The sequence below is a fragment of the Adiantum capillus-veneris genome, chromosome 21, assembly GCF_014529385.1.
Source record: "Adiantum capillus-veneris isolate H3 chromosome 21, ASM1452938v2, whole genome shotgun sequence".
Classification (NCBI taxonomy): domain Eukaryota; kingdom Viridiplantae; phylum Streptophyta; class Polypodiopsida; order Polypodiales; family Pteridaceae; genus Adiantum; species Adiantum capillus-veneris.
Window position 1 is genome coordinate 68356583 of NC_140951.1, and position 24538 is coordinate 68381120.

At 45.0% G+C, this 24538-nt stretch overlaps 1 protein-coding gene across 13 annotated transcripts in view; it reads left to right on the forward strand.

Annotated features, from left to right (window-relative positions):
- Window positions 1-7100: 7100 nt before the first annotated feature.
- Window positions 7101-24538, forward strand: part of LOC147431109 (Protein kinase superfamily protein) — a 77281-nt gene continuing 59843 nt past the window's right edge. For 2 of the 13 annotated variants that reach the window (XM_086493762.1, XM_086493763.1), the window contains exons 1-2: window positions 7102-7590; window positions 7813-7917. The gene's annotated coding sequence lies outside the window, so the exon portion shown is untranslated. Of the gene's footprint in view, window positions 7591-7619; window positions 7918-8066; window positions 8216-24538 lie in introns of those variants that run through there. The other 11 variants (XM_086493761.1, XM_086493764.1, XM_086493757.1 and 8 more) reach the window with 10 other exon arrangements.

The following is a 24538-nucleotide window of genomic DNA, read 5'->3' on the forward strand; positions in this document are numbered from 1 at the left end:
ATATCTTTAAGTATATAAAATACAGTCACTTACCTGTTTGTTATATCCAGACGTCATGGTGCAATGCAACACTCCACCTCACGATGTAGTGCAGAATTCAATGGCACATAGCTCTAGTATGCTAACAACCTGAGGTACTCCTGGTATTACTGTCTCACCTTACTAACTGGATATTCATTTCTTTAAAATCAAATCCTGCGATTTTAGCTATTGATCCTATGGGAGCAGCTAACGAGACGGGCAAGGGAGATGTAGGTGCCCTACTCACAAATATTGCGATAGTAGCTAGGAGAAGCTTTCGGATGCGAGGCGGGACAACCGTGCAGGTTGCGATGCAATATTTTGTCATCTACCAACCAACACAAACGTCGTCGAGATAACATTACCCAGTATCCCCAAATGGAACCATTTCAAACTCCATCGAATCCAGAAGGTCTTTGGTATTGCCAGGGAGTATCTTGCTGAGAAGGGAAATCTGGTGTTGTTATGTCGTCGAGAACATGCATGGGCATTAGCGAGCTTAGCAAATCGAAATGGGTACTATCTTGACCATACAACTATCGTCATGTGTGCTACTCCATTCAGCCTTCATGGTGGTGTTGCGGTAGGTAAAACTACTTGCTTGCTTTGGAAAATTAGTGTGTGATAGAGTGTGTCCTCATTATGAGTCTTAAGTCCTACAGATGTGATGCTTGGAAATCATTGTATTCCGCAAAATTGGTGCCTACAGATTGAATCGAAAGCCTGATTCGGACGTTATCTGTGATTACTACAACGCCAGTCATTGGCAACTCAAAACGGATGGCTCTCCTTGGCGAGGTATGCCATGAGTTTTCAACAAGTTCACCTCCATTGTATTTGCTTATCTAAATTTCCAGACATGCATTTAGAATGATGATATCTCTGCAAAGGGCATGGAGAGAAGTCCAACTTTACACGAGAAGCTACTCTCTTTCTATACAGAGGAGGGTAATGTAGTTTTACAAATGGATGATGGCTGCGGTCTTCTTGCATGTCCGGGGCTGCGAATGGGTCGACATGTACTATTGCTAGATAATCCAAAGTTAGTGGAAGAATTACAACATCTATGTAATGGTAAGTGTATTTCTTCCTCAAGTAGTGTGAAATGGGAATTATGTATCCCTCCTAATATGATGCTAAGTAAGATCCGTTTGGTAATTTGATGGGTGTGAAGGCACATGCACACTTCCTTCTTGCCATGCCAAAAGGAAACTCATAGTGTTCGATGTTAACGATGTCCTGTTGAAACGGTGGTGGTGGGAAAGTGCTCCTTCTCATGCTGCGAATATTCTTAATGTAGGGCAAATGGGTGTGTCATTGCGACTTTGGATATTGCTATTGCTGAGGGTGATGTTTGAGCTATTCGATGTAGGGGTTTGGAGCTCCATGCAAGAGCAAAATCTCACCCCCATTATCGATTTAGTTAAGAGTAAATACAAAGAGGCTGGGTATGGTGGGACATTTTTCAAGTTTTGCCTGCATCAAGGACACTGTGAAGAGAGGCACTGCGAAGACAAGCATCCAACATTCAATTTGGTGTTTGTGAAGAACTTTAGATCTGAATTGGTAGCCTCATACATCACGGACCCTCTGGACACCATTCTAGTAGATGACAATCCTGAGAAGGCAATCGAAAACCCACCACATACGCTTGTCACAGTAAGGATCGGAGTTACGATGGAGCGAGCAACGACAATGTGCTCCTCATGAATTTATTCCCATATCTAGAAGGTCTTCATGCATATCTTGGGTCAGCATCGGATTATATCAAGAACACGCCTTTCAAACAGGGTACGCGATGTGTGTCATAGGCTTCATTTAATAGGTGATTGGTTTCAAATACTGTCTTCTACGACTTCTTAGTAAACTTTCAGTATTAATGTAGTTTTTGCTAAGAGCATTGTCCCTAACCAAAATTTGATTGTAGTTTCTGCAGCGCATGGTGGGGAAGTTGAGCACACAACGGAGGCGACACATGGTCTTGGAGGAGATGCGGTCATGGCACATCCTAAAATGTGATGAGGTAACCAAGATAATTGTGTACACAACAAAGTTTAGCTACTATATTGTAGCTCAACGTCATCAAATAAATAAAGATATTTGGGTCATTAATTAGTCTCCACTTTATATCTTTGTTTTAATCTATTTGGATTTAGATATGTACATGTGGTGAAGGACCAAGATAAGTGTGTACACAGCAATGCTTAGCTGTTATATTGTAACTCAACGTCATCAAATAAATAAAGTTATTTGGGTTATTTATTAGTCTCCACTCTCTATCTTTGTTTTAATCTATTTGGTTTTAGATATGTACGCGCGCGCGCGAGAGAGAGAGAGAGAGAGAGAGAGAGAGAGAGAGAGAGAGAGAGAGAGAGAGAGAGAGAGAGAATGCTAATATTGTAGCCTAAATGATTTTAGCATGTGATAATGCGAACATGCACCCAACTCAGAGTAATTGTTTTCTTTTGGTTCAATTTGATAGAAAACCACATTGCAATGTGGGGGGAGGGATAGGGATTAGTGGGGTAGAGGAGAAGAGAGAGGGTAGGAGGAGCATATGGAGAGATGGAGAGAGAGAGAGAAAGAGGGGGGGGGGGGGGGGTGTAGGGGTTAGAAAACCATATTGCAATGTGGGGGGCGGTATGGCGATTACTGTGGTAAAGGAGAAGAGAGAGGGTCTGAGGAGGAGCACAGAGAGAGAGAGAGAGAGAGAGAGAGAGAGAGAGAGAGAGAGAGAGAGAGAGAGAGAGAGGTAAGGGGTTAGTGGAGGAGTGGGTAAGAGAGAGGGTAATAGGAGTAGGAGAGAGAGAAAAAGAGAGAGAGGGAGAGAGAGAGATTTAGAGCAAGCACGGTTTAGTGGGAGAGAGGGAAAGAGAGAGGACACATGAAGCAGAGAGAGAGAGAGAGAGAGAGAGAGAGAGAGAGAAGAGAGAGAGAGAGAGAGAGAGAGAGAGAGAAGAGAAAGGGAGGAATGAGGTAGAGGAGAGGGAGAGGGACGGAGAGAGAGATAGAGAGAGGGGGAGGGGAGGCGGAGGGTAGTGGGGGAGAGAGAAAGAGAGACATGGGAGGACAAGAGGAGAGAGAGAGAGAGAGAGAGAGAGAGAGAGAGAGAAGAGAGAAGGAGGAATGAGGTAGAGGAGAGGGATGAGTAAGGAGGAGGAGGATGGCGGCTAGAGGAGGAGATGGAGGGGAGGGAGGATGTTGGAGGAGGAGGCTGAGGAGGAGAAGCAAGTGGAGGGGAGGAGGCACATGGGCGGCAAGAGGAGGAAGGAGAGGGAGGGAGGGCGGCCCAAAAAAAAAAAAACTCTCTCCAAAGCTCGCTCCATTGAGCTCGCTCCATTGAGCTCGCTCGAAGACCTAACTCTAAACTTAACTAAGCCATATGTTCAAAGTAGCCTACGTTTGAGTGAATCTAACAAGTGTGTGTGGTGTTTCCACTTGCCAAAATGAATCCCAAGAAGGGGGGGACGAGTTCTAGAATGCAAGGCAAGAGAGACAAGTGTTGGAGCATGCTTGAGTTGCATTGGAAGGCGTTCCCACCTCATTGGTCAAGTGTAAAGCATTCTAACTTAAGACTAATGGCACTCTTGCATAGCTATATAAGAGAGGGCTCGTTGCATTTTTGAAGCTCTTGCTCATCTCATACACTCTCTCAAGTGCCCAAGTTGGCAAAGAAAGCTCTCTCTCTCTCTCTCTCTCTCTCTCTCTCTCTCTCATGGGAGCTCTAGAGACATACTCTATGCTCAAGCTCTTGGCTATGGATGAAAATCCAAGCCAATAAAAGTTTCTTCTTCTCCATCTCTACTACTCTATTACTAAGCTATGCTAAGAGCTTGTCTATGAGCAAGTGTACATGGAATATCAATTCTCTTGCTTGAAAAATACTTCTCTTCACCTTCACCTTCCTCTTTCCCCACATTTCCTTTATCCCCGCTAGGCTGTTTAGGGTTTGGGAAGGAGGGTTATACCATGCAATTTTGAAGACACCATATTCCTGATTCAAGCAAGGCTCCACAAGAGCACAAGCATGTATTGTAACAAAGCTCTCTTTTGAGAGGATTATAATACGAGTCCTTTGGGAAGGGGGATTGGCTCCAAGCAAATCCGGTCCTCATCAAGTTGCAAATCTTAATTGGTTATTCTCTTTGAATTATGTGCATGGTTAAAGTGTTTTTAATGTGTACTTATGTAAAGAAATCAACCGAGCACAACCTATGTTCTCCTTGCTATCTCTCTCTTCAAGGAAAACTCACTCCTTTCATTGTTAATTTCCGTTGAATCTAAAAGTAAGTATAGATTCTTTGACATGCACCTCCCCTTTGTTTAGTGAGGGAGACCTAACATGTCATTTATACACAAAGCCTCCATGACTATTTACAAATCTCTTCTATTTTCACGAATAAAATTCTTGACTTTGTTATACACTGCAGCTAGACGCATCACCTCCATCGCAGTTGTGTAAGCTAAATTGTAGAAGAGGAGGGAAGTGCAAAGGAAGAAAGCAAAGTGGAGTAGAAGATTCCTTGAGATCGGCGATGGCGTCCAAGAAAGGGGCGAGCAAAGTATCTGGGTAGCGGGATCGGAGAACATGGTGTGTATAGGTGGGTAGAGGATTTAGAGGACGACGATGCATGAAGAGAGAGAAATAGGAGGGCACGCACCTGTCTGTGTGTGTGTGCATTTTCATGCCTCTGATAGGTCGCATGTGAGAGAGGAAAATCCACGCAGGAGGGAAGCAATTTCTGAGGAAGGAGACACAAGAGACATGCACACATTGTAGAGCATCCATCGCGGCACCAAGCAAAGCAGGCACTCATGCCACAACCCTTGATTATAACGAGGACCATGTGAACATGCAATGTAGCGCAAGGCATTCGGTTGGGTGCCCACAAGCGCAGGGTGCTGATGCAATGTGCCCTAATTTGCAGAGGCCTTGCAAGCCTACAATGATCTTCATGCTCTGTTGCAAGCCTCAAAATTTTGACTAAAATGGGCTAGGCTCAATTACATCCTCTTGAGACTCCTTAAGCAGTATGGAGGTAGTCATGTCCAATACATCGCCACATGAATACGTTCAATATAGTTGAAGTTAGCTTGGTTGTCGTGTTCATCACATGCCGCACCTTGGATTGGCATGTGAATGTAAATGTAGTTACTTTCATGGGAATTTAGAAATGAGTTTTGTTGTTTTTGAGTGCGATGTCTGCCTCTCTCACTTTGACATCCATGATATCCTCCAAATTCTTCCCAAATGCAAGCATGCCTTTCACCTCAACCTCAAGTGTGTTGATACATGGCTTAGTAGCCACTCCACCTGCCCTTTATGCCAAAACAGAGTTGAGACTGATGATGTTTTCATTGTGGAGGATTTTTCATCTATAGCTAAGCACAACATCGATGAACCCAATTGAAATTCCTGTCTGAGGAGGCCATTGTAAGTTGGGCGTAAGTTGAATCTTGAAGCCTCATTAAAAATTCACAAAACATTTCACGTTTTTATGTGCAAAAAGAAGTTGAAAACTAGAGAATGTAACCGAGTGTTGATGATCCCAAAAACAACACGAGAAAAAAAAAAGAGCTTATGGAGGTCTAGCAATAGAAAATTGAAGCATGGGGAAATACCTTTCTATTAATAGGAGTTCACAAAATGCTTGGGCAAAGATGCTCTTTTTAAACATCGATGGAGTTACTTTCAACCATTAGATGTACTCTTTTTGAGCTTAAGACAATTTGCTATCTTGGTTGTTAGCTTCAAAGAAGGAGGTGCCAACGTTGTCATGATTAATCAATATGGGATGTGCCGACAAGACTATCAAGCTCGAGAATTCAAGACATGTTCCTGTCACTCCTATTAGCATCATAGAAGGTAGAAGTTGGGCTATTGAATGCAAGCGACCGGGATTTCGAGGTTACTGGGTTGCCAAGTGCAACAAGCACGATGCAAGAGGGGAGGAAAAGTAATCAATTTTTGATAGAAAATTTTAGCCTCAAGGAAGAAGGTGCCGACATCGTTAACCTTGAGCAACATGGATGTATCACAAGACTCTCAAGCTTAAAAATTTAAGACATGTTCCCGTCACACCTATCAACAGGAAGGCACAAGTTGGGCTATTAAATTTGAGCAATAGGGATTTTGAGGTTGCGGAGGATGCCAAATGTGACAAGCAGGATGGAAGAGGGCAGGACTCAGGAAAAGCAATCCATTTTGGAAAGGTAGGCAAGCTTTCTACGACAAGCTTTTGCATTGGGATGCCTACTGGAGGTGTAAGCTTTGTCCTCTAATGAAGAGGCCATGCTTGCAGGTTATATGGGAGCACTTGGAAGTTTGGAACCCATATTACTCTCTCTCTCTCTCTCTCTCTCTCTCTCTCTCTCTCTCTCTCTCTATGAAAACCGTGTCTTTCATGGCCACTTCTCCGACCCGCCCAAAGGCATTGCACGTTGATAGTGTTGGCATGTCTAAGCTAAGAAAATTCACACAGCACCATCAAATAGCCTGCGCACATGCAGGGTCCCAGCCAGTCTCAGCAGCCACAGCCAACCACCGGCCGATATCACCCACTTTGCGCACATGCCGTGGCGGCAGCAGCATCACCGGCCTGCCAACCATTGGTCGTTATTGTGCGCACATGGAAGCTAAGCAGCAGGCGGTGAGTTGGATGACGTTGGCGCAAACCATTGTGTAGAGTTTGGACGCATGTTGCGAACGTCATCTGCCATCTTTAGGCAGCCACCACTTTGCTACCGTTGCAAACGGCTAGGGGAGGGCATGCACTTTCCGACGAAAGCGACAGAGAAACGATCTGCTACCGTCCAAAACTGTGGCGGGCCAGCATGGAATTTGCATCGGCCGGGAGCCTGTGGCTGGTGCATGTGCGCACCCTAAGAGGCGGTGCAAGTGCGGGACGGCACCGTTGTACTCTAGTGTTGGTAGTTTTCCCTAGAATTTATCTCGTCACAAAAGAGCCCTTTACAACCAGGCAAAGCTGGAAAGTGAGGACGCCCAAGTTCCCGACCCAAGGTTTCAATTTTCGGTCGACTATATCCAACCTGTACTTCGAAGTTCGAACAGTTCCTTGCCTGTTGCGGGGGAGTCTCTCTCTCCGCCCACATCGCCATCTCCAAACCCATGCCTGCTGGGAAGCGGACATACATTTCACCTACCCATTAAGCTGTCCTTACTTTGTGCTGCTGCCGCGGCCCGCCTCTCTCTCTCTCTCTCTCTCTCTCATACACACACACACTCACGCCGCACGGTTGCTCACGTGCTATCTAGTATCAACCCCTCTCTCTCTCTCTCTCTCTCTCTCTCTCTCTCTCTCTAGAGAAGTGTCACGGCGGCCGTTTGCACGCCCACATTCTCACACACGCACACACGCTCTCTGTCAAGACTCATTGTTTCTTTCTTCTCTGTCTTTCTATCTGATTCTCTCTCTGGTGGCTTGCGGTACCTGCCGTCATTTCATGACCATTTGGGCTTTGATTTGGTAATGTCGTACGATTCCTTACAAGCAATCGCCGCTCACTGGCGCAGGGCTTTCATCTCACCCTTCCTATATTCCATTGTAGGTATGCTTCCGTTTCCCATTTGTATGTGCATGTGTGTGTGTGTGAGCTGTGACTCGCAAGTGGGAAACATTTTGCTCTTTCCTGTTCTTTTCTTTTCCAGGCATGCGAATTGCAGTGTGTTTGTTATTTAACGTCAAGAGTAGACAGCTGAATGGATGATCTGAATCGAGGGAAGAAAACACCGAATGAAGACTGAAATACGATTGTTTTCCATTTGCCCAGGACTCAAACTTGCAGCACACTTCAGGCAATTCCATACCTACTAACGTAGGGTTGTTGCTCGAAACATCTCGCCTGGGTATGGTATTTTTCGTGCTAATAGAAAAGGTATAGAATCAATAGTTTGAGACACTTGAGATTAATTTGAAAACCGCTTATTCAACGGTTCTTTTTCTGGTTTTTCTGACCATGTCTCAATGAGGAACCTTTCAAAGGCATTGCAGATGAAGCATAGGTGGTCAGATGGAAAAACTGTGAACTACACAATTCGCAAGACTTGATACATCTAATACTTCAAAACAACTAATAGCTGAAACAAAACAAGAGAGTGAAGGGAGATGGAGAAGATTACGGAGGGGGATGGCCCTTTGCACGAGTTGGTGGCCTTGAACCGCCATTGTTCCCAGTTGGGTATTTGTTTATTGATTGAGTGTTTTTACAACAGACGGTAGGAATCTGCAAGTCTTCTTCTTTAGAGTCGCAAATTTCGTGCACGGTGTTCGTGTGCTCTTTGAATTTTGTATGTGCAAGTGCCTACCTACGGACTCGTTTGTGGACTCTAAACCAAAACCAACCGATCATAAAATTAAACGCTTGTATGCAAAATTGGAAGTGACGCCAAAAGCAGCCCATCCACGGTTACACAGAAAAATACTCCCAGCCCTAAATTGTGATAAGGCTAGGAGGCTTTTAGTCCATTGCTAGGGAGAGAGTGAGAGGAAGAAAGCAAAGTTTCTTTCTCTCTTATTGGATAGAGAAAAGCAACTTAGAGAGAGAAAATCTGCCAGTTTTTAGAGAAAAAGAGCAGATTCTAGAGAGGGGAAACTTGTTAGGAGAGAGAGAACAGTCCTCGGTTGTTAAGAGAGTGGAAATTGCACTTTGTTAGTCAGGGAAAACTGTTTCTTGAGAGAGGGTAATAAATTTCAGGTCTAGAGGCATGCAATAGTACATGTATCATGCCTTGGTATAGGCAGTTGCAAAACTTCCAGCAGGATAGGCTTGGTACTTTTGTATATAGATCACATGGAATAACCATAAATAGGCCCTTGTGAAAGTATCGAGATAAATAAGTGGGTGCGCCAAGGCTTACTCAACGTGGTAAGGACGACCTTTCTAGAGAGGATTTCTGGGACAGGACAAAAATACACAGTGATTAAAGCACTTCCAATCTAGGTGCAAAAATCCTAACCCTAAAAACCGTTGCATACCCCCCCTTCTAAAATCAAAGCAATTGACCTCAATTGCAGGGATTAGTGGACAAACATACACTCATGAAAGACATGGTAAACAGATGCTCATATGCATGCTGGAGTTTTGTCTTTTGTCCCTCTTTTGTCCGATGGTGGCTCCACTATCTCTCTGGAGCAGATTTGGGAGTGAGGGCTGTTGTGTGGTTGTGCCGTGTCGTATATGAGATAAATGTACCTTTTCAAGTAGTGCGAGTCATGTATTTGCCCACCTGGTAAGCTAACATGAGGCAGGGCCCTTGTTCCTAGGTCACTGTAGGGTCAGAGTTTCAGTGTCATGCAATTTAGGCCATCTTTTTAGTTTATGACAGATGTGGCATATTTATCCAGGGTGCCCCCCATTTATGTTAAAGTTATGGCATCTCAAGTGAACTGCCCAATGTGATCCCAATATTTATTTTGGCTTTTAGGTATTTATTTCACTTATTTGACGAAGTCTGGGTAGGGCAATTCACTGAGGTGGGTATAAATACAACCCATTGCCCCCATTGTAACATGTATCAATTCATTGCCAAAGTTGGTTGGTTCAACAGTATCTCTCTCGCTCTCTCTTTCTCTCGTGTATTCTCCCCATTGCTCTACGCTTCCACATCATCGACTTTGACATGGTATCAGAGTGTGAGGCTCGTTGATTGCCAGGGAGGAGAACCGGCGCGAAGAAGAGGAATAGGAGAGGAGACTTTTGGTGGTGCAAGGAGGAGCACTTCGATAATCGTTGAAGTTTCGGTACCAAGAAAAGAAGTAGCAGGTTGCTGGCGTTTTGTTGCTGGCAATTGCCACAATTGGTAGCGTTTGTGAGCCTAAGGTGTGGCGTTTTTTAAAAGGGCAGCAGCAGTAGCAGCAAGTGGCGAAGTCAAAGAGACTAGGATAGGCGTTCTGAAAACGCACAAGCTCTTGGTTCACCTGCAGTAATGCATGCATTCAGAAACGCTGGTTGGGATGCTTCTGGACTTTATACTCGCGGCATGCTGTTGATTGAGCATTCCGAAACGCTGTTCTATAGAGCTGTTGCGCATGCTGTTAGCGCTTTGGGTGTCTTGAAATGTTGGAAGAGCTCCACACAGGGAGGGCCGTCGGTAGGACTGCTGCTTAGTCATTTCAAAATGCACAATACCTGACGCACCATTATTGACCCTTGGATAGCGCTATCGTTAAGCCTTGGATAGTGCTAAAGTGTAAAGTTTTATTCCCACAATGGCAAGAGTCATTGAGTCTTTTGAAATGCGGAGGAAATTTTCCCTAAGCCAACAATGGAGTGCTAGGCAAGGACCTGATTGCATTTTGAAATGCGATGATTTTCAGCCCCTTTGGATAGCATCTTAGAAGCTCCATGACTTGTTCCCACGCAACCTCGCCTTCAATGAAGAACCAAGACCAATGATCGGCTATGGAAAGTGGATCGGCTAGTATTCAGTCATCGGCCTATGCTTGCAGGAGTCTCCAAGGGAGCCGTCAATTTGTTTGGCTAGTGATTGTGAAGCCAAATACAAATGCATGAGTTTGCTAGAGGACAGAGGCAAAGCATACTTGCCTGGGACGAGAAATCGGAACGGGGAATGGCAATTGGCATGAAATGCCATTCCCTGTTACGGATGCTCACGTCTAAAACACGGAACAGGGATTTAAAACGGGAAGCTAGAATGGGAACGGGGAACGGAGAACTGAAAATGGCCATTCCCTGTAATTGAGGCCAAGGTAAGCTTGACAAGGACGATAGTACAGTACTTAGTTAGTTGCCTCGGTACCCACGAGGTCCGACAACTATTGCTATAAATGTGACATGACGCTTTGTTTGGCTGGGGAGTTCGAAGCCAAAGACAAAAGGAGGAACTCACGAAAGGACAAAGTCAAAGGCAAGCTAGATAAAGATAAAAGGAGATTGGAATGGCACACGTGGTGGCGATCACAGTGGCCATGACACTAGATTTCTAGTCAAGAGGTAGTTATCGCCACTAGATTCAGCCTGAGAGAGGCTTGTGAGTGGCAGAGAGGGGCAAGCAGTGCTCCCTATAAATAGTTTGGATCCTTGTGTTGGAGTTCAAGTTGCCGGTGTTTGAACCCGTGGGTCGGAGTTCAAGGCACGTGCATCTGGCAAGGAACCAATCATACATATCTGAAACACTATGGATGAGTACACCAATCCATTGTTGTTGGCCAGATTATGGACAAGATGTGTTTCAAAGTTCATTATCTAGGAGTATTTGTCACGAGATGGGCACCATGTGCCAACGGAAAAGAATAGACTGAACACTTTAAGCACTTCAATAACAACTGAACTGAAAGAGAGAGACGACACAGGGAGTATTGGCCCCAAACCTTGGTGACCCTTTTGGTTACTTGAACTCAGTACAATGTCGGTATTCCACCCTCTGCACCTTCGTACTGAAGCATGCTCGAGAATGAGCCCTCTGCACATATTTAAAGGCCCTTGGCCTTGAAAAGTAGTTACATGAAAAGCAGTTAAACTCAAAAACAACTTGCCCAGAAGCAGGTGCTCAAAAGCTGCCAGCGCAAAAGCAGGAATCCGTACAGCTTTGCCACGTCAGCGGCTGGTGTGAAACATGGAAATCCATACAATCTGCCACGTCAGCAATCAGCGTGAAATTCGGAAATCCGTACAGCTTGCCACATCAACGATCAACGTAAAATCTGGAAATCCGTACCGCAATTGCAATGTCATCAGCTCGCAAATTAGCCTCTGTGTGTATGCCGGGTCAAGCTTTATTTTAATGCCTTTATGTCACTTGGGCCCCATCGGACGGGTCCCATAAGTTGGTGGGAACTTCTTTCGCTTCTTCTTCCTCTATTGCTTCTGCTTCTTAGGGTTTAGGCCCCTCGGTCGGGATCTAAAGGTTGGCTCCGTTCTTCAGTGACTTGACAGGTCAGTAGTTTGTGACATCCCCCCTTCTTGAAAGAAAGTATCGTCCGTGATTACAACATATCTATAAAACGACTCAAGTTAGCTAAAAAATTTTCGCAAGTCATTCCGAGGGACAATTCAAGGGACAATCAATTTTCTCATTCCGAATCGGAGCTCTTGATTTCGTGTGTCGTTTGCTTCCCAAAAGAATCTCATCCAATAAGGAGTCTCATTCCAGATCGGAACTTTTGATATCCTGGGTCGTTGACTTCCCAGAAGTATTTCATCCAATAAGGAATACGCATCACAATGTAACACAAATACTCACATATGCATGTTACAAGACATAGAAACATTAAGTCGTGGACGAACACTCCTCCCGGATAACCTAACAAGGTTCGGGCCGAGAGATATTCAACAACTCCCTCATCACTCCTCCCGCATAACCTAAAAAGGTCCGGGCCGGGAGATATAGAGGCCTTTTACAACCAAACGCCCCCCAGACCGCAGCCTGCGTCATTTGGAGGTGCTGAGAGTAACCATTGCTTAAGACTTCTTAATACTCCTTCCGCATAACCATCTAGGTTCGGGCCGGGAGTAACAACAACAATATTTTTTTCAAGCATTCAATACTCCCCCCGCAAATAACCACAAGGGTCCGAGCCATGAGTATGTGCAAGCATTCTCAAACACCATTTCTCACTACTCCACACGGGAGTAAATCACCAAGCATGGAAACCAGTATTCAAACCAGAGTCAAACAGTCCAAATCGGCACCAAGACATGTTCAAAACAGATATTGTCCATTTCAAACAAATTCCAAATAGGATCACCAAACAAGTTCTCAAACAGATTCTCAAACAAAGTTCAAACTTAAAAAGCAATCTTGACATCAGCTGAGCTCGAAAAGTCGACTGACTTTCCATCTTGAAACCTACACCAAAAATTAGGGTTAGATTCCTTCCATAAGGTCGTAGCCGACCACAGCATGGTCCATCAGCTCTTGAATAGTTGAAACAAGCCTTGACAAGCAATGTTCCTGTGGCGGTGATGGTAGCCTCAAGACCTGGCAATCACATTGGACCTCCAAGGTTTTTAGCTCGGGAAGAGACACCTGATGAGAGATGTTGAAAAACTTCAAGTTGTATTCTGCTAGGGTTTCCGTGGCAAGCATTTCAGGATACCGCACTCTGCCAAAAGTTGCACTCCAAAGGAAGATGTCAAAAACCATATAACTTTGGGCAAAAATTTTCTTGAAAGCTTGCCAAGTCCTTGGAGTGTGCGGCTTGGTAGCTATAGACATCAACTTCTATTCTGAGAAAAACAGTGACTCGAAACAAATCTTGGATCCTTCTCATGCAAGTGATCTTTATAGCTTATGCCTTGTAAGATAGAGCAATGAAGACGGGAGCGCGCCTGATGAGCGACGAAGTAAGGGTGGGAGTGGCTAATAAGTCCCGAGTCAGGACCAAAAGGTACTTCAAATAAAATTCCAGTAGACTTTGGAAGCGCCGGTTTGCTCTGTCTGCTCTTTGGTGCGACTGGTATGCTTTCAAAAAAGCATACGCCTGAAGCTCTGATACCACTGTCACTGGACGAGCACCACGTCCAATGGAAAAGAACAGACTAAACACTCTAAGCACTTCAATAACAACTGAACTGAAAGAGAGAGACGACACGGGCAATGGCGAAGTTCCACCCCAGAGAGTATTGGCCCCAAACCTTGGCGCCCCTTTCGGTATTTCTTTATATTACTTGAACTCAGTACAATGCCGATACTCCAACCTCTGCACCTTCGTACTGAAGCATGCCCAAGAATGAGCCCTCTGTACATATATAAAGGCCCTTGGCCTTGAAAAGTGGTTTAACTCAAAAACAACTGTCCCAAAAGCAGGTGCTCAAAAGTTGCCAGCGCAAAAGCAGGAATCCGTACAACTTTGCCACGTCAGCAGCCGGCGTGAAACGCGGACATCCGTACAATCTGCGACGTCAGCAGTTAACGTGAAATTCGAAAATTCGTACAGCCTGCCACATCAGCAGTCAGCGTGAAATCTGACCATACCGCAGGTGCCACATCATCAGCTCGCAAATTAGCCTCTGTGTGTGTGCTGGGTCCAGCTTTATTTTAATAACTTTATGTCACTTGGGCCCCATCGGACGGGATCCCATAAGTTGGTGGGAACTTCTTTCGCTTCTTCTTCCTCTACTGCTTTTGCTTCTTAGGGTTTGGGCCCCTTGACCGAGATCTAAAGGTTGGCTCCGTTCTTCAGTGACTTGACATGTCAGCAATTTGTGACAGTATTTGGACGTGATGTGTTCGCAGTCCATGAATGGAGATTCGTGGATGTAGTGTGGTCTACAATTCAATTTTTTACAAGGCAACCGATGCGCAAGATGGCATTCTTCAAAGGAAAAAGTTGAGGGTGGCAAATCTGGTGGTAGACGTACTACTAGGGTGTCCATGGTAGCTTCTTCATCGACTTGGTCTCACTACTTATTGCATCTGAAGTGAACTGCCCAATGTGATTCCAATATCTATTTTGGATTTTAGGTATTTATTTCACTTATTGTCAAAGTCTAGGTAGGGCAATTTATTGAGGTGGGTCTCTCTCTCTCTCTCTCTCTCTCTCTCTCTCTCTCTCTCTCTTTGTGTGTGTCACATTTGCCGGAGGTCCCTATATAGGGACCTTTCCCCTGGTATCAAGTATGTTATGTAGTGCTTCTAGCATTTTGGGGTCACACTCTTTTTTTATTCTTTTGGACTTGCAGCGTTTTTGTAGATCCGGACCAACACCCTCTCTCTAGCGCTTTTTATCTGCAGCCAGATACTAATGCTAGAGTCCTATTTGGTCTGTAGTATGATAAAGGTGATAATCTTATTCCTCTTGTTTGGACAAGCAACGGAGTTGAGTTCACATTTTGTCAAGTTTGCGTCTTTGTTCTTTTCAACCTCTTCTTCGTGGGTTCGTAGTAATACTTTAAAAGTTGTTGTGTGGAGTCCGATTTCTAGGATGAAGTCTTTGAGATGTCTTATCCTTGTTAGCTTAAAGTCGAGAACTTGTTTCAAGTTTTAGTAAAGTAAGCTGCTTCAACTTATTTTGCTTATGCCTTCTCTAAAAACAATTTTAAGTGAATAATGGTTTGCTTTATCTAGTTTTGTTTAGTAGCAAATAAAGCTTTTTTTTTCTTTGTTCTTGTTTTCTTGTGTCCCTTGCCTTTGTAGTTGTGTGTGTCTTATTCCTTCTTATAATTCGTGAGTTCAGACTATTTTGAACTTATGAAGGTATATATAGAGTCCTATTATGGGAACACTCCCTAGTGCCTACACCTAGTAGGCACGGGCGGTGCTCATGTGCAATTAGACGGTATGCAACTAATCTAAAGTGCCTGGACATGCATGTCCTGCATATAGGCTTACAAAGATGCCATAGCAATTCCTAGGCTGTCTTAAACCCTAGAAGTAGGAGCTAGCTTGTCAACATGCACATAGGATTAGATGTGCACGTGACAAAATCTTGGTGAGATTTGTGAGAGAATGGAAGGGATCCTTGAGGAGACTATGCGGCAGTGGAGTTTAGCAGCATTGGCGGTGCTCATGTGCAATCAGAGGGTATGCAACTAATGTAAAGTGCTTGGACATGCATGTCCTGCATATAGGCTTACAAAGATGCCATAGCACTTCCTAGGTTGTCCTAAACCCTAGCAGCAGGAGCTAGCTTGTCCACATGCACATAGGATTAGATGTGCACGTGACAAGTTCTTGGTGAGACTTGTGAGAGAATGGAAGGGAGCCTTGAGGAGACTATGTGGCAGTGGAGTTTCCCATATGGGAAGGAGTGAGGGGATTCACAAGGGTATTTATAAGGAAGAGAGGGCATATGGCTTTCATGTCAAAAGGAAAGGGAGTCCCTTTGTGTGGCTTGTGGGTGGTGGCCTCTTGGTTTAGGTGTAGGGGCGTGGGGGATGTCTTGGGCGCCTTTCTGGAGGACTTTCTTACATGGAATTGGGGCTTCTTTAGTGTGAGTGCGCGTGTGCGGGAGGGAGAGAGAGAGAGAGAGAGAGAGAGAGAGAGAGAGAGAGAGAGAGAGAGAGAGAGAGAGAGGGAGGGAGGGGGGGGGGCGATCAGCCCCCCACTCACTACCAAAAGAAGACCCTTACAATGATCAGATGATAATGAAATGTGTACCCCCCTGCCCCCATATATATGAGTGCCCAAGATGGGCGCCCAACTCACGTGAACGGCCGGCCGCAAACTCAGGCAGCCGGAAAAGGGTCAACCTATGATATGGGTAGCCAACCCGGAGACACTAGCCGTACAAGGAGGTGGCCTAGACCTGTGTGAAGCAGGAGAGTGGTCTAAATCTAACACCCCTCTCAGCACCTGATGTTGAATAAACGGCGTGAAGCTGAAGATGTAAGGCAAATGATGAAGATGTCTGCAACGACGTCTGCAGCAGTTTGGGGTGTCCCAATCGCCTGAGAAATCTCCATGGTAAAGTGCCGTCACGAGCAGTGTAGCAAACTGCGATACAGGGTGAAGATACTGCGTGAAGGTCCCGAAATGAGTAACTCCTTGTGAAAGAAGTGCCAATAGACTTGCAAGTGTCCTGCCCAATAGGATCTGTGGTGTCTGAAGTCAAACCGTTTGGAGAAAATGGGGAAGCCCAAGAACGGTCATGAGAATGAGTGGAAGCTTGTCAATGCATGCACCTGTAACCCAGTGCGGCCAGGTGGCTAAGCTGTGTAAAACCTCAGTAAGGCCAGATGTAGCAATCTACACCGTAAATGTCCTTCGAAACAAGGAAAGCCAGACTAAACAGTCTGCACTGTAGAAGCTACCGTAAGCTGCAGCAGTCACCGAGAGACCTCACGGACCACCACTGGATGGTGTCTTGTCAGTAGGTAGGGTAATCCAAGATGAGGGGAAAGCTAGACTCAATAGTTTGCGCTGTGAAGGGTCTCTGAGAAGAGGAAAGGCCTGACCAATCTGTTTGCACCGTCATGCTTGTATCTCGTGCCTCCAATCCTCCATTGTCAACCAAAACAAAATCTGCGCCAACAACGCCACCAAACCACATCTCGGTGTGGCTCTCAATGTGAATGAGCTGGGAGTGACTTACTGCCCAGGTTGGGGGATAAGTCTGCTGTAAGGTTACTGAGGGTGAGTGTAAGCAACTATGAAGGTAGCAATCCAAATGATCAAGAGTGTAGAAAAGCAACTGCTCTACCATTCAAGCCAAGCTCTGGGTGAGTCCTGATGTAGTCGCGGTATGCCTCATCTCTTGCATCTCGCGGGTAAACTCTCCAGGAGAGTCTAAAGCACTGAAGTCCCACTCCAGCAATGAACTTGTCCAAAAAGAGATCCAAGATCCTCTCCCTAAGTCCATGTAGATGCCCCTGTGTAAGCAAGTGATCTGATGTGTCGAGGTCAAGTGGTAAGTGTCTGTCCACCCAAGATGGTGGTGTCTTCTCTGGGAATGTCGGAATCCCGTATGGCATGGGCATGACAATATCTTGTGTGAACTCCTCTGATGAGTGCATAGGTGTGTCCATAGCAAACCACAAGTCACCACTCCCTCTCGAGTGTGCAACCGCCAAATGATGGCTGGAATGAATGGATCTCCCAAGGATCGTACGCTTGTAGATGATCAAGCCGATGTCGAAGATACTGTGTACTGTAGGAGTCACTGAGAGACCGCACGTATCAGCACCGGATGGTGTCCTGGCAGGAGGTAACTTTATCCTCTGTGAAAAAGCACAAGCCAAGAGGCTGCTGTCCACCCAAAAATGCAACTTCGAGGTGATGAAAACGCTGCTGTCCAGCGATTGTCAGTGTGCTCGTACGCTCCCGGCATGGGTCCGGAGCGGTGCAGAGGGTCTGGGGAGGGTGGGGAATCAAAGTCACAGCCCCAGGTGGGCTGAAAACAGAGAAAACACAGCAGGTGTATGGCTGAAGTCTGTAGGAAATGGAAAGGATACGGGCCGGCAAGGCACTGGATGCCAAGCCGGGTCGGAGGCAAGATCTGTGGGTGAGGCCCAGCAGCTGAGCGCTGCCCCTCCATACTGAAAACGCCAATTCTCCCAAAAATGCAGATGGGCTGCAAAAATGCAACCGGAAAAGGGGCATTTCTGACGAGGAAAAGGGTCCCAAACCCTAGCGCTAGAAGGGAAAATGGCAGATCTGATGGTTTCTTGCAAAAACACAGATGGCAAAGCATTCCTTCGCGATGGAAGCTGTCCAGAAGATGGCGCCACCCCCTCTTGCAGACAAATTTGCAGAAATGCTGCTGTTGAAGAAAACACTGGCTGGCCTGATCTTCTTGGGAGAGAACCTGATGCTGATGTAGCGCCAGATCAATGGAGAGCCTAAGCTCTGATACCATGTGAGAGTGCACGAGAGAGAGAGAGAGAGAGAGAGAGAGAGAGAGAGAGAGAGAGAGAGAGAGAGAGAGAGAGAGAGAGAGAGAGACCGGTGAGGGAAGAGGGGGCAATCAGCCCCCCACTGACTACCAAAACAAGAAGACCCATACAATGATGAGATGATAAATGAAATGTGTACCCCCCTGGCCCCATATATATGAGTGCGTAGGGTGGGTGCCCAACTCAAGTGGACGGCCAGCCGCAATCTTGGGCCGCCGGACATGGTACAACCTATGATATGAGTGGCTAGCCCGGAGACACTAGCCGTACAAGGAAGTGTCCTAGAACTGTGTGAAGTAGAAGAGTGGTGTAAATCTAACATTTAGCACCTTCTTGGAGGTCTCTTACACGGCCGTGTGCACTGTGTTGGAAACACTCACCCTGCTACTCAATGGCCCTCTTGATAAAATAGGAAAACAAATGTCAACTACCTCCAAGAGTGGCATACGTATACATAAGATGTATTGCCCTCTTGAAAGAAATAGGAGGTTGGTCATCATTAAACTACCATGTGGCATTAATGGACAAGCTTTTTCCTATAGTCCACAATTGCTTTGCAGAGTTCCATGTCTTTCTAAGGCCTTATGTAGGCCAATTATTAGAGTCAACACAAACCCTAAGGTAAAATAGCATTAAGCTTTAGCAAATTGAGGAGGCTGATTTCAAGTAGCATATGATAGAGTGCATACCTTAGGGATAGGAAGTTTAAGCCTCCATGTTTTTATCTCTGTCAGAAAGCTACAAAGTCGCCAAGCTCCTACACTAAGCATCTATTCCAAGCACCGCCATTGCAAAACATGAGTGATACTATCACTTTGCTCATTTAGTGGCTGAGCTGTCCCACTTTGACTAAGCCAAAGAGTGTTTTTTGCACCATTGGCTTGAGAACATTGACTTGCAATGAAATGAAGTTTCTTAAAATTTCTCAACAGATGCTTTTAGTACGTGCCTCAACAATACCATAGGATGAGTGCGCTCTTCTAGAGACAATACCTGCCAAGATTGCTGCAAACGTCTACGGAGCCTTACAGTTGGCTGCTGGATCGTACATATATTTTATAATGTTGAACTAACCTAAAATGTGAGCAGGCTGGTTGAGGCCCTAGGGAAAATAAAACAACAAAGTTTTTTATGCTTTTATGGAGAAGAGTCGACTTGGAGCCCAAGAGAAGGGCTAAAAGTGGGTTCCTTTTGGATAAAAAAAGGGGGATCTGTCACGGGGCGTGCACCACGTGCCAACGGAAAAGAACGGACTGAACAACTGTTAGCACTTCAAATAACAACTGAACTGAGAGAGAGAGAGAGAGAGAGAGAGAGAGAGAGAGAGAGAGAGAGAGAGAGAGAGAGAGAGAGAGAGTTCCACTTCCTGACGGCACTCGCCCCAAACCTTGGTGCCTCTTGCAGTATTTCTTTATATCGCGTCCACTAGGTTACAAGATCGGTGTTAGCAGCGGCTAACACAGGCTATACCATTTATACACCAAGTTGTGGATGTGCGATAGTGCACAGTATTTACTTTTCATTGTATAGGGCTTGGGCTCATTTAGGAGTTCCAAAGTTGTATGAGTTTAGGCTAGAGAGCTCACTTTATCCCATAGTTGAAGGGTTTGAAGCCCAAAGCTATAAAAGAGCCCTATGCTTAATGAGAGGTCATTCTTGAGTGGTCCTTTTGAGAACTCTCTCCCTAGAGGAGGTCTTGATGGCCTAGCCTTTGAGCTTAATGCCCATGATTAGAGGTTTAGTGCTAATCACATGTAATTAGTGTAATCCTCTCTTGATTAATCTAGTCTTCATTATGTTGTCAATCATGTTTCTCTACTTTCTTTCATTGTTTTGAAGTGTTGATCTTCTCTAATCTAACTCTTACTTATGCTAAGCTTCTCCGATTAGTGGAGTCCTTATCTAACTCTCGATTAAGCGGAGTGGGTGTACTCGTGATTGAGGGATTAGAGTTGTCCTCTAATGGTGTGCTTGTGTGTGTGTAGGTTTAAGAAGTCTTGAGCTTAATTTGATTATGTGTGACTTGATTTGGACACCATGATGGGCTTGGTTGGGGTGGCCGACTTGAATGCGATCTTGTGTGCTTAATCGTCAATGCATGTAATTAGAGTTGTGCTTGAGAGATTCCAAGATTAGTGTGTTTCACTTCGTTGCTTGATGTGTGTAGATGATTGCTTGAAATTGATGCTTGATGTGCGATTAGCATTAGTTGATTTTGGATGATTTCTAATTGCATTGGAGGATGCACGCTCTTGAATCCTCTCAATCTTTGCATCGGATGACGCTCTCGCACATTCTTTGTGTGATGCCTCCAAGCCCTAGCCGGGTCATGCTCTCTCTCTCCGGATTGATAGATTTGTGGGAGATTGCCTATGCTATGGCGAGCCTCCAACAATCGGGAACTCTGCTTTGCTCCTCCGCAAGGTAGGATGTCAGAGCGAGTGCCCAATACACATATTTAAAGGCCCTTGGCCTCTCCTAAAGCATCTGCTATGAAAATCAACACATCCAAATGAAATTGGTCCAAAATCAAGCTTCGAATGGACTGTCCGTACTGGGTTGCCATGTCATGATCATCCTCTGCAATTCTCGGGCTGATCTGTACAAGGCTGCCATGTCATCATCTTCACACAAAATTGGTTGTCTTCATGTCTATTTAGGGTTTAGGTGTTAAGAGTTCATGCATCTCTTTGGATTTGTCCAGTCGGTCCCAGTTTCTCCTAGGGATGGGTGTTAGGGAGTGGGGGCTGTTTTGTGGCTGTGCCCGACCAGTGTGAGGTTGTTTTTTCATGTTGGGTTGTGTTTAGCCATGTTTAGCTTGGGTTTTGGTTCATTCCATGGCTATCCAGTCTCCTAGAGACCTGGATATTTTTCTGAGTAGACCTCTGGTTCCCCATGGCCTATTTTGGCCCTTTCATGCATTTTCTCTATTTTCCTAGGTTGTGGGCAGCTGGAGATCTGGCCGACCAGCCTACTTGGAGGTATATATGCAGGTTTCCGAAATTAGTGCGCACAGTCCTTGTATAGGGTGCCTCCATTGGGGAGCCCTAGGAGGTGTATCGAGGGCAGGGGGGCAGCATGTGCTAGCATTTTGCTGGCTGCTCTACCTAGCGTTTTTCTTCACCATGAGCAGGGCAACATCAACGACACGTGATGCGGGAAGCAGGGGCATTCCCCTTTCGTTTTTGTTCTCAGAGCATCTACACGGAGACGATGTGATCATCTAGATATAGAGCACCATAGCAAAGGTGTAGGCACTAGAGAGGAGGTTCCATGCTCTCTACATGAGACATGTTTTCCTCTTTCTTCATATCAATTCTCTTGCTAGGAGGAGATTCCGCCAGAGCCTCACTTTCTTAGAAGGCTAGGGCAGCCCATGTGCAGACCACTGATGTGGTCTCGTGTACAAGAGCAAGTAGCAGTGTCGGTAGCAATTGCAATTGTGTGTACCTTGGGTCTATCCATTGGGCATGACAGTTCTCTGCCGGACCACCCTTGGTCACTTGTATGAGCAGCTTGTTATCAACATGGAGAGCCTTTCCCAGATCTCTCTCTCTCTCTCTCTCTCTCTCTCTCTCTCTCTCTCTCTCGTTGGGTTGAAGGCCCTAAATGACCTCTTATTGTACATTTTTATACTTTGTACCTGGACACATTTTTTTAAGTCACTTATAATAAAAGTGGGATGGCCAGAAAAACCATTATTGTGGGTTTCCCAAAAAACGAGCGTGCCTTCTCTCTCTCTGATCCGATCCCTAGCGCTTCTTGTCTGCTGCACTCCGCCTCTTGCTTCTTGCCCCAATCCTGCACTACATCGCGACGCGCACCTACCGGTACCCTCTGCTTCGCGCTTTCAATTGGTATCAGAGCTCTAGGTTTTCAAAGCAGCCCTGCGGCGCAGTCTGTTGAACAATGAGTTAAAATTGCTCTTCCGTGATCAATTTCGCTTCCATTGCGAAGCCCCTTGCTTCCGGGGTTGAAAGGTCATCAAAACTGCCAAAACAGCCCAAAACAGGTTGTTTTTAGGTCAAAAGAGGTGATTTACAGGGTATTACAGGTCAAAACAGCAATATGCAGGTGTACCAAAGTTGTGGGATCACATGTATTGATATTTGTCGCGACAAATTGAGTGAAAAGCTGAGTATAGGTGCTTGAAATTGCACATTTCAGCTGAAAATTCAGATTTGGATTGTTTCATGTAAAGAAACTTTGGCTCTATGTGTGCAAAGTCTTGTGGTTGCTACTAGTAACTATTTGCTGAAATTTTCAGCCTACTGCATCTCTCTTGTATACACACCTGTGGTTGAGTTAAGATGGCTTCTTCCTCTTCTGCATCTGACACTAAAAGTTTGATGGAAATCAAACGGTTCGATGGTCAAAGCTTCGATCTTTGGCAAGAACGCATGCAAGGTATCCTTTTCTTAAAGGATTGTGAAGATGCATTGGAAGAGAATAAGCCACCAAGTTTGTCTGACGAAGAGTGGACCAGGTTGAATAAGAAGGCTATGGCCTACATCAAAATGGCTATCAATGATGACATTTTGACGGACATTAAGCGTTTGGACTCTGCTTATGCAATATAGGAAATGCTAAAGGCTAATTATGAGAACAACACGCCTGTGAACCAGGTGCATTTGATCATTGATGCGAAAGTTGGTGAATATGCAACTTGATGACTTGAAGTCGGCTTCTGAGCATTTGAGTGCTTTTACAGGTGTGTTGAGTCAGTTGTAGGACAGTGGGCTTCAGCAATTTGATGATAAGCTGAAAGCTATTTTCTTGCTTATGACATTGCCAGATACTTGGGAAACATTGGTTGTCTCCTTGCGCAACAGTCCCACCCTCACGGATGACGGTGTGAGAGGGTCTATTCTCAATGAAGAGATTAGACGCAAGTCTAGTAGGGAATTGTGGCAGTTCTGCCTACACTGCAAGAGGTAGAAATCAAAAGCGTGATGTGAGCAACATGACTCAAAATAGAAGTAAGAGCATGACAAAGGATAAGGATGTCACTTATTATCAATGCGGCAGAAAGGGTCACAAGAAACCTGATTGCAGGTATTTCAAGAAAGAGCAAGAAATGAAGAAGGAAACGCAAGATAAGAAGAAGAAAGATGAGAAGAAAGGGGAAAAATCAGCAGGTGATTCCTCTAGGGATACTGAGAATGCAAATGTATCCTCTAGTGTGGTCATTGAGGAGTTGTCAGACGTTGAGGAAATTTTGGTTGTGGCTTTATGCTCCTCAGATTTGGTGATAGCTAACGCAGAAGACATGCTCATCTCGAAGAAAGATGTCATTGATGCATTGCTTAGTGCTAATGATGGACTATCCCAATCTTGGATAGTGGATTCTAGTGCTTCATTTCATGTGACTCAATCTTTGGAGTGTTTTGCTACATATGCTGCAGGCAATTATGGCAAGGTGTACCTTGGTGATAATTTTGCTTGCAATATTGAGGGAATGGGTACTATGCATTTGGCTCTTAACAATGGTCAAGAGCTTGTGTTGAATGATGTCAGGTTTGTATGAGGCATTAAGAAAAGTCTGCTATCCGTTGGCCAATTGGATGCACATGGTTATACGACAATTTTTGCTGGGGGTTCATGGAAGTTGCTCAAGGGCTCTATGCTTGTTACAAAAGGGTCTAAAAGAGGTACTTTGTACTATCTTTGATGCAAAGCTTTTGTCTGACAAGTTTCTTGCTGTTGCTGAAGTTGCTTCACACACGGAATTGTGCATAAGAGACTTCGCCATATGAGCCAAAAGGGTATTGATGTGCTTTCCTCTTTGAATAAGGTTGATGTAAAAGGCAAAAACTTGGATTCTTGTAACGAATGTCTTTATGGAAAGCAAAAGAAATCTTTTTATTACTCTTGTGTCTCTCGCAAAGTTAATCCTCTTGATCTTATTCACTCCGATGTATGCACTATGCCTGTTAAGTCTTTTGGTGGTGTATCGTATTTTGTTACATTCATTGATGACCGTACTAGGAAAGGATGGGTGCATTTCTTGAAAAGTAAAAGTGAGACTTTTAATGCTTTTAAGAAGTTTCATGCTTTTGTTACTACGCAAAAGAGTACTAAGATTTAATGTCTTAGATCTGATGATGGAGGAGAGTATGTATCTGCTGTATTTCAGCGTTATTGTGATGAAAATGGGATTAAAAGGTAGTTGACAGCCCCTTCTAATCTGTCTTCTAATGGT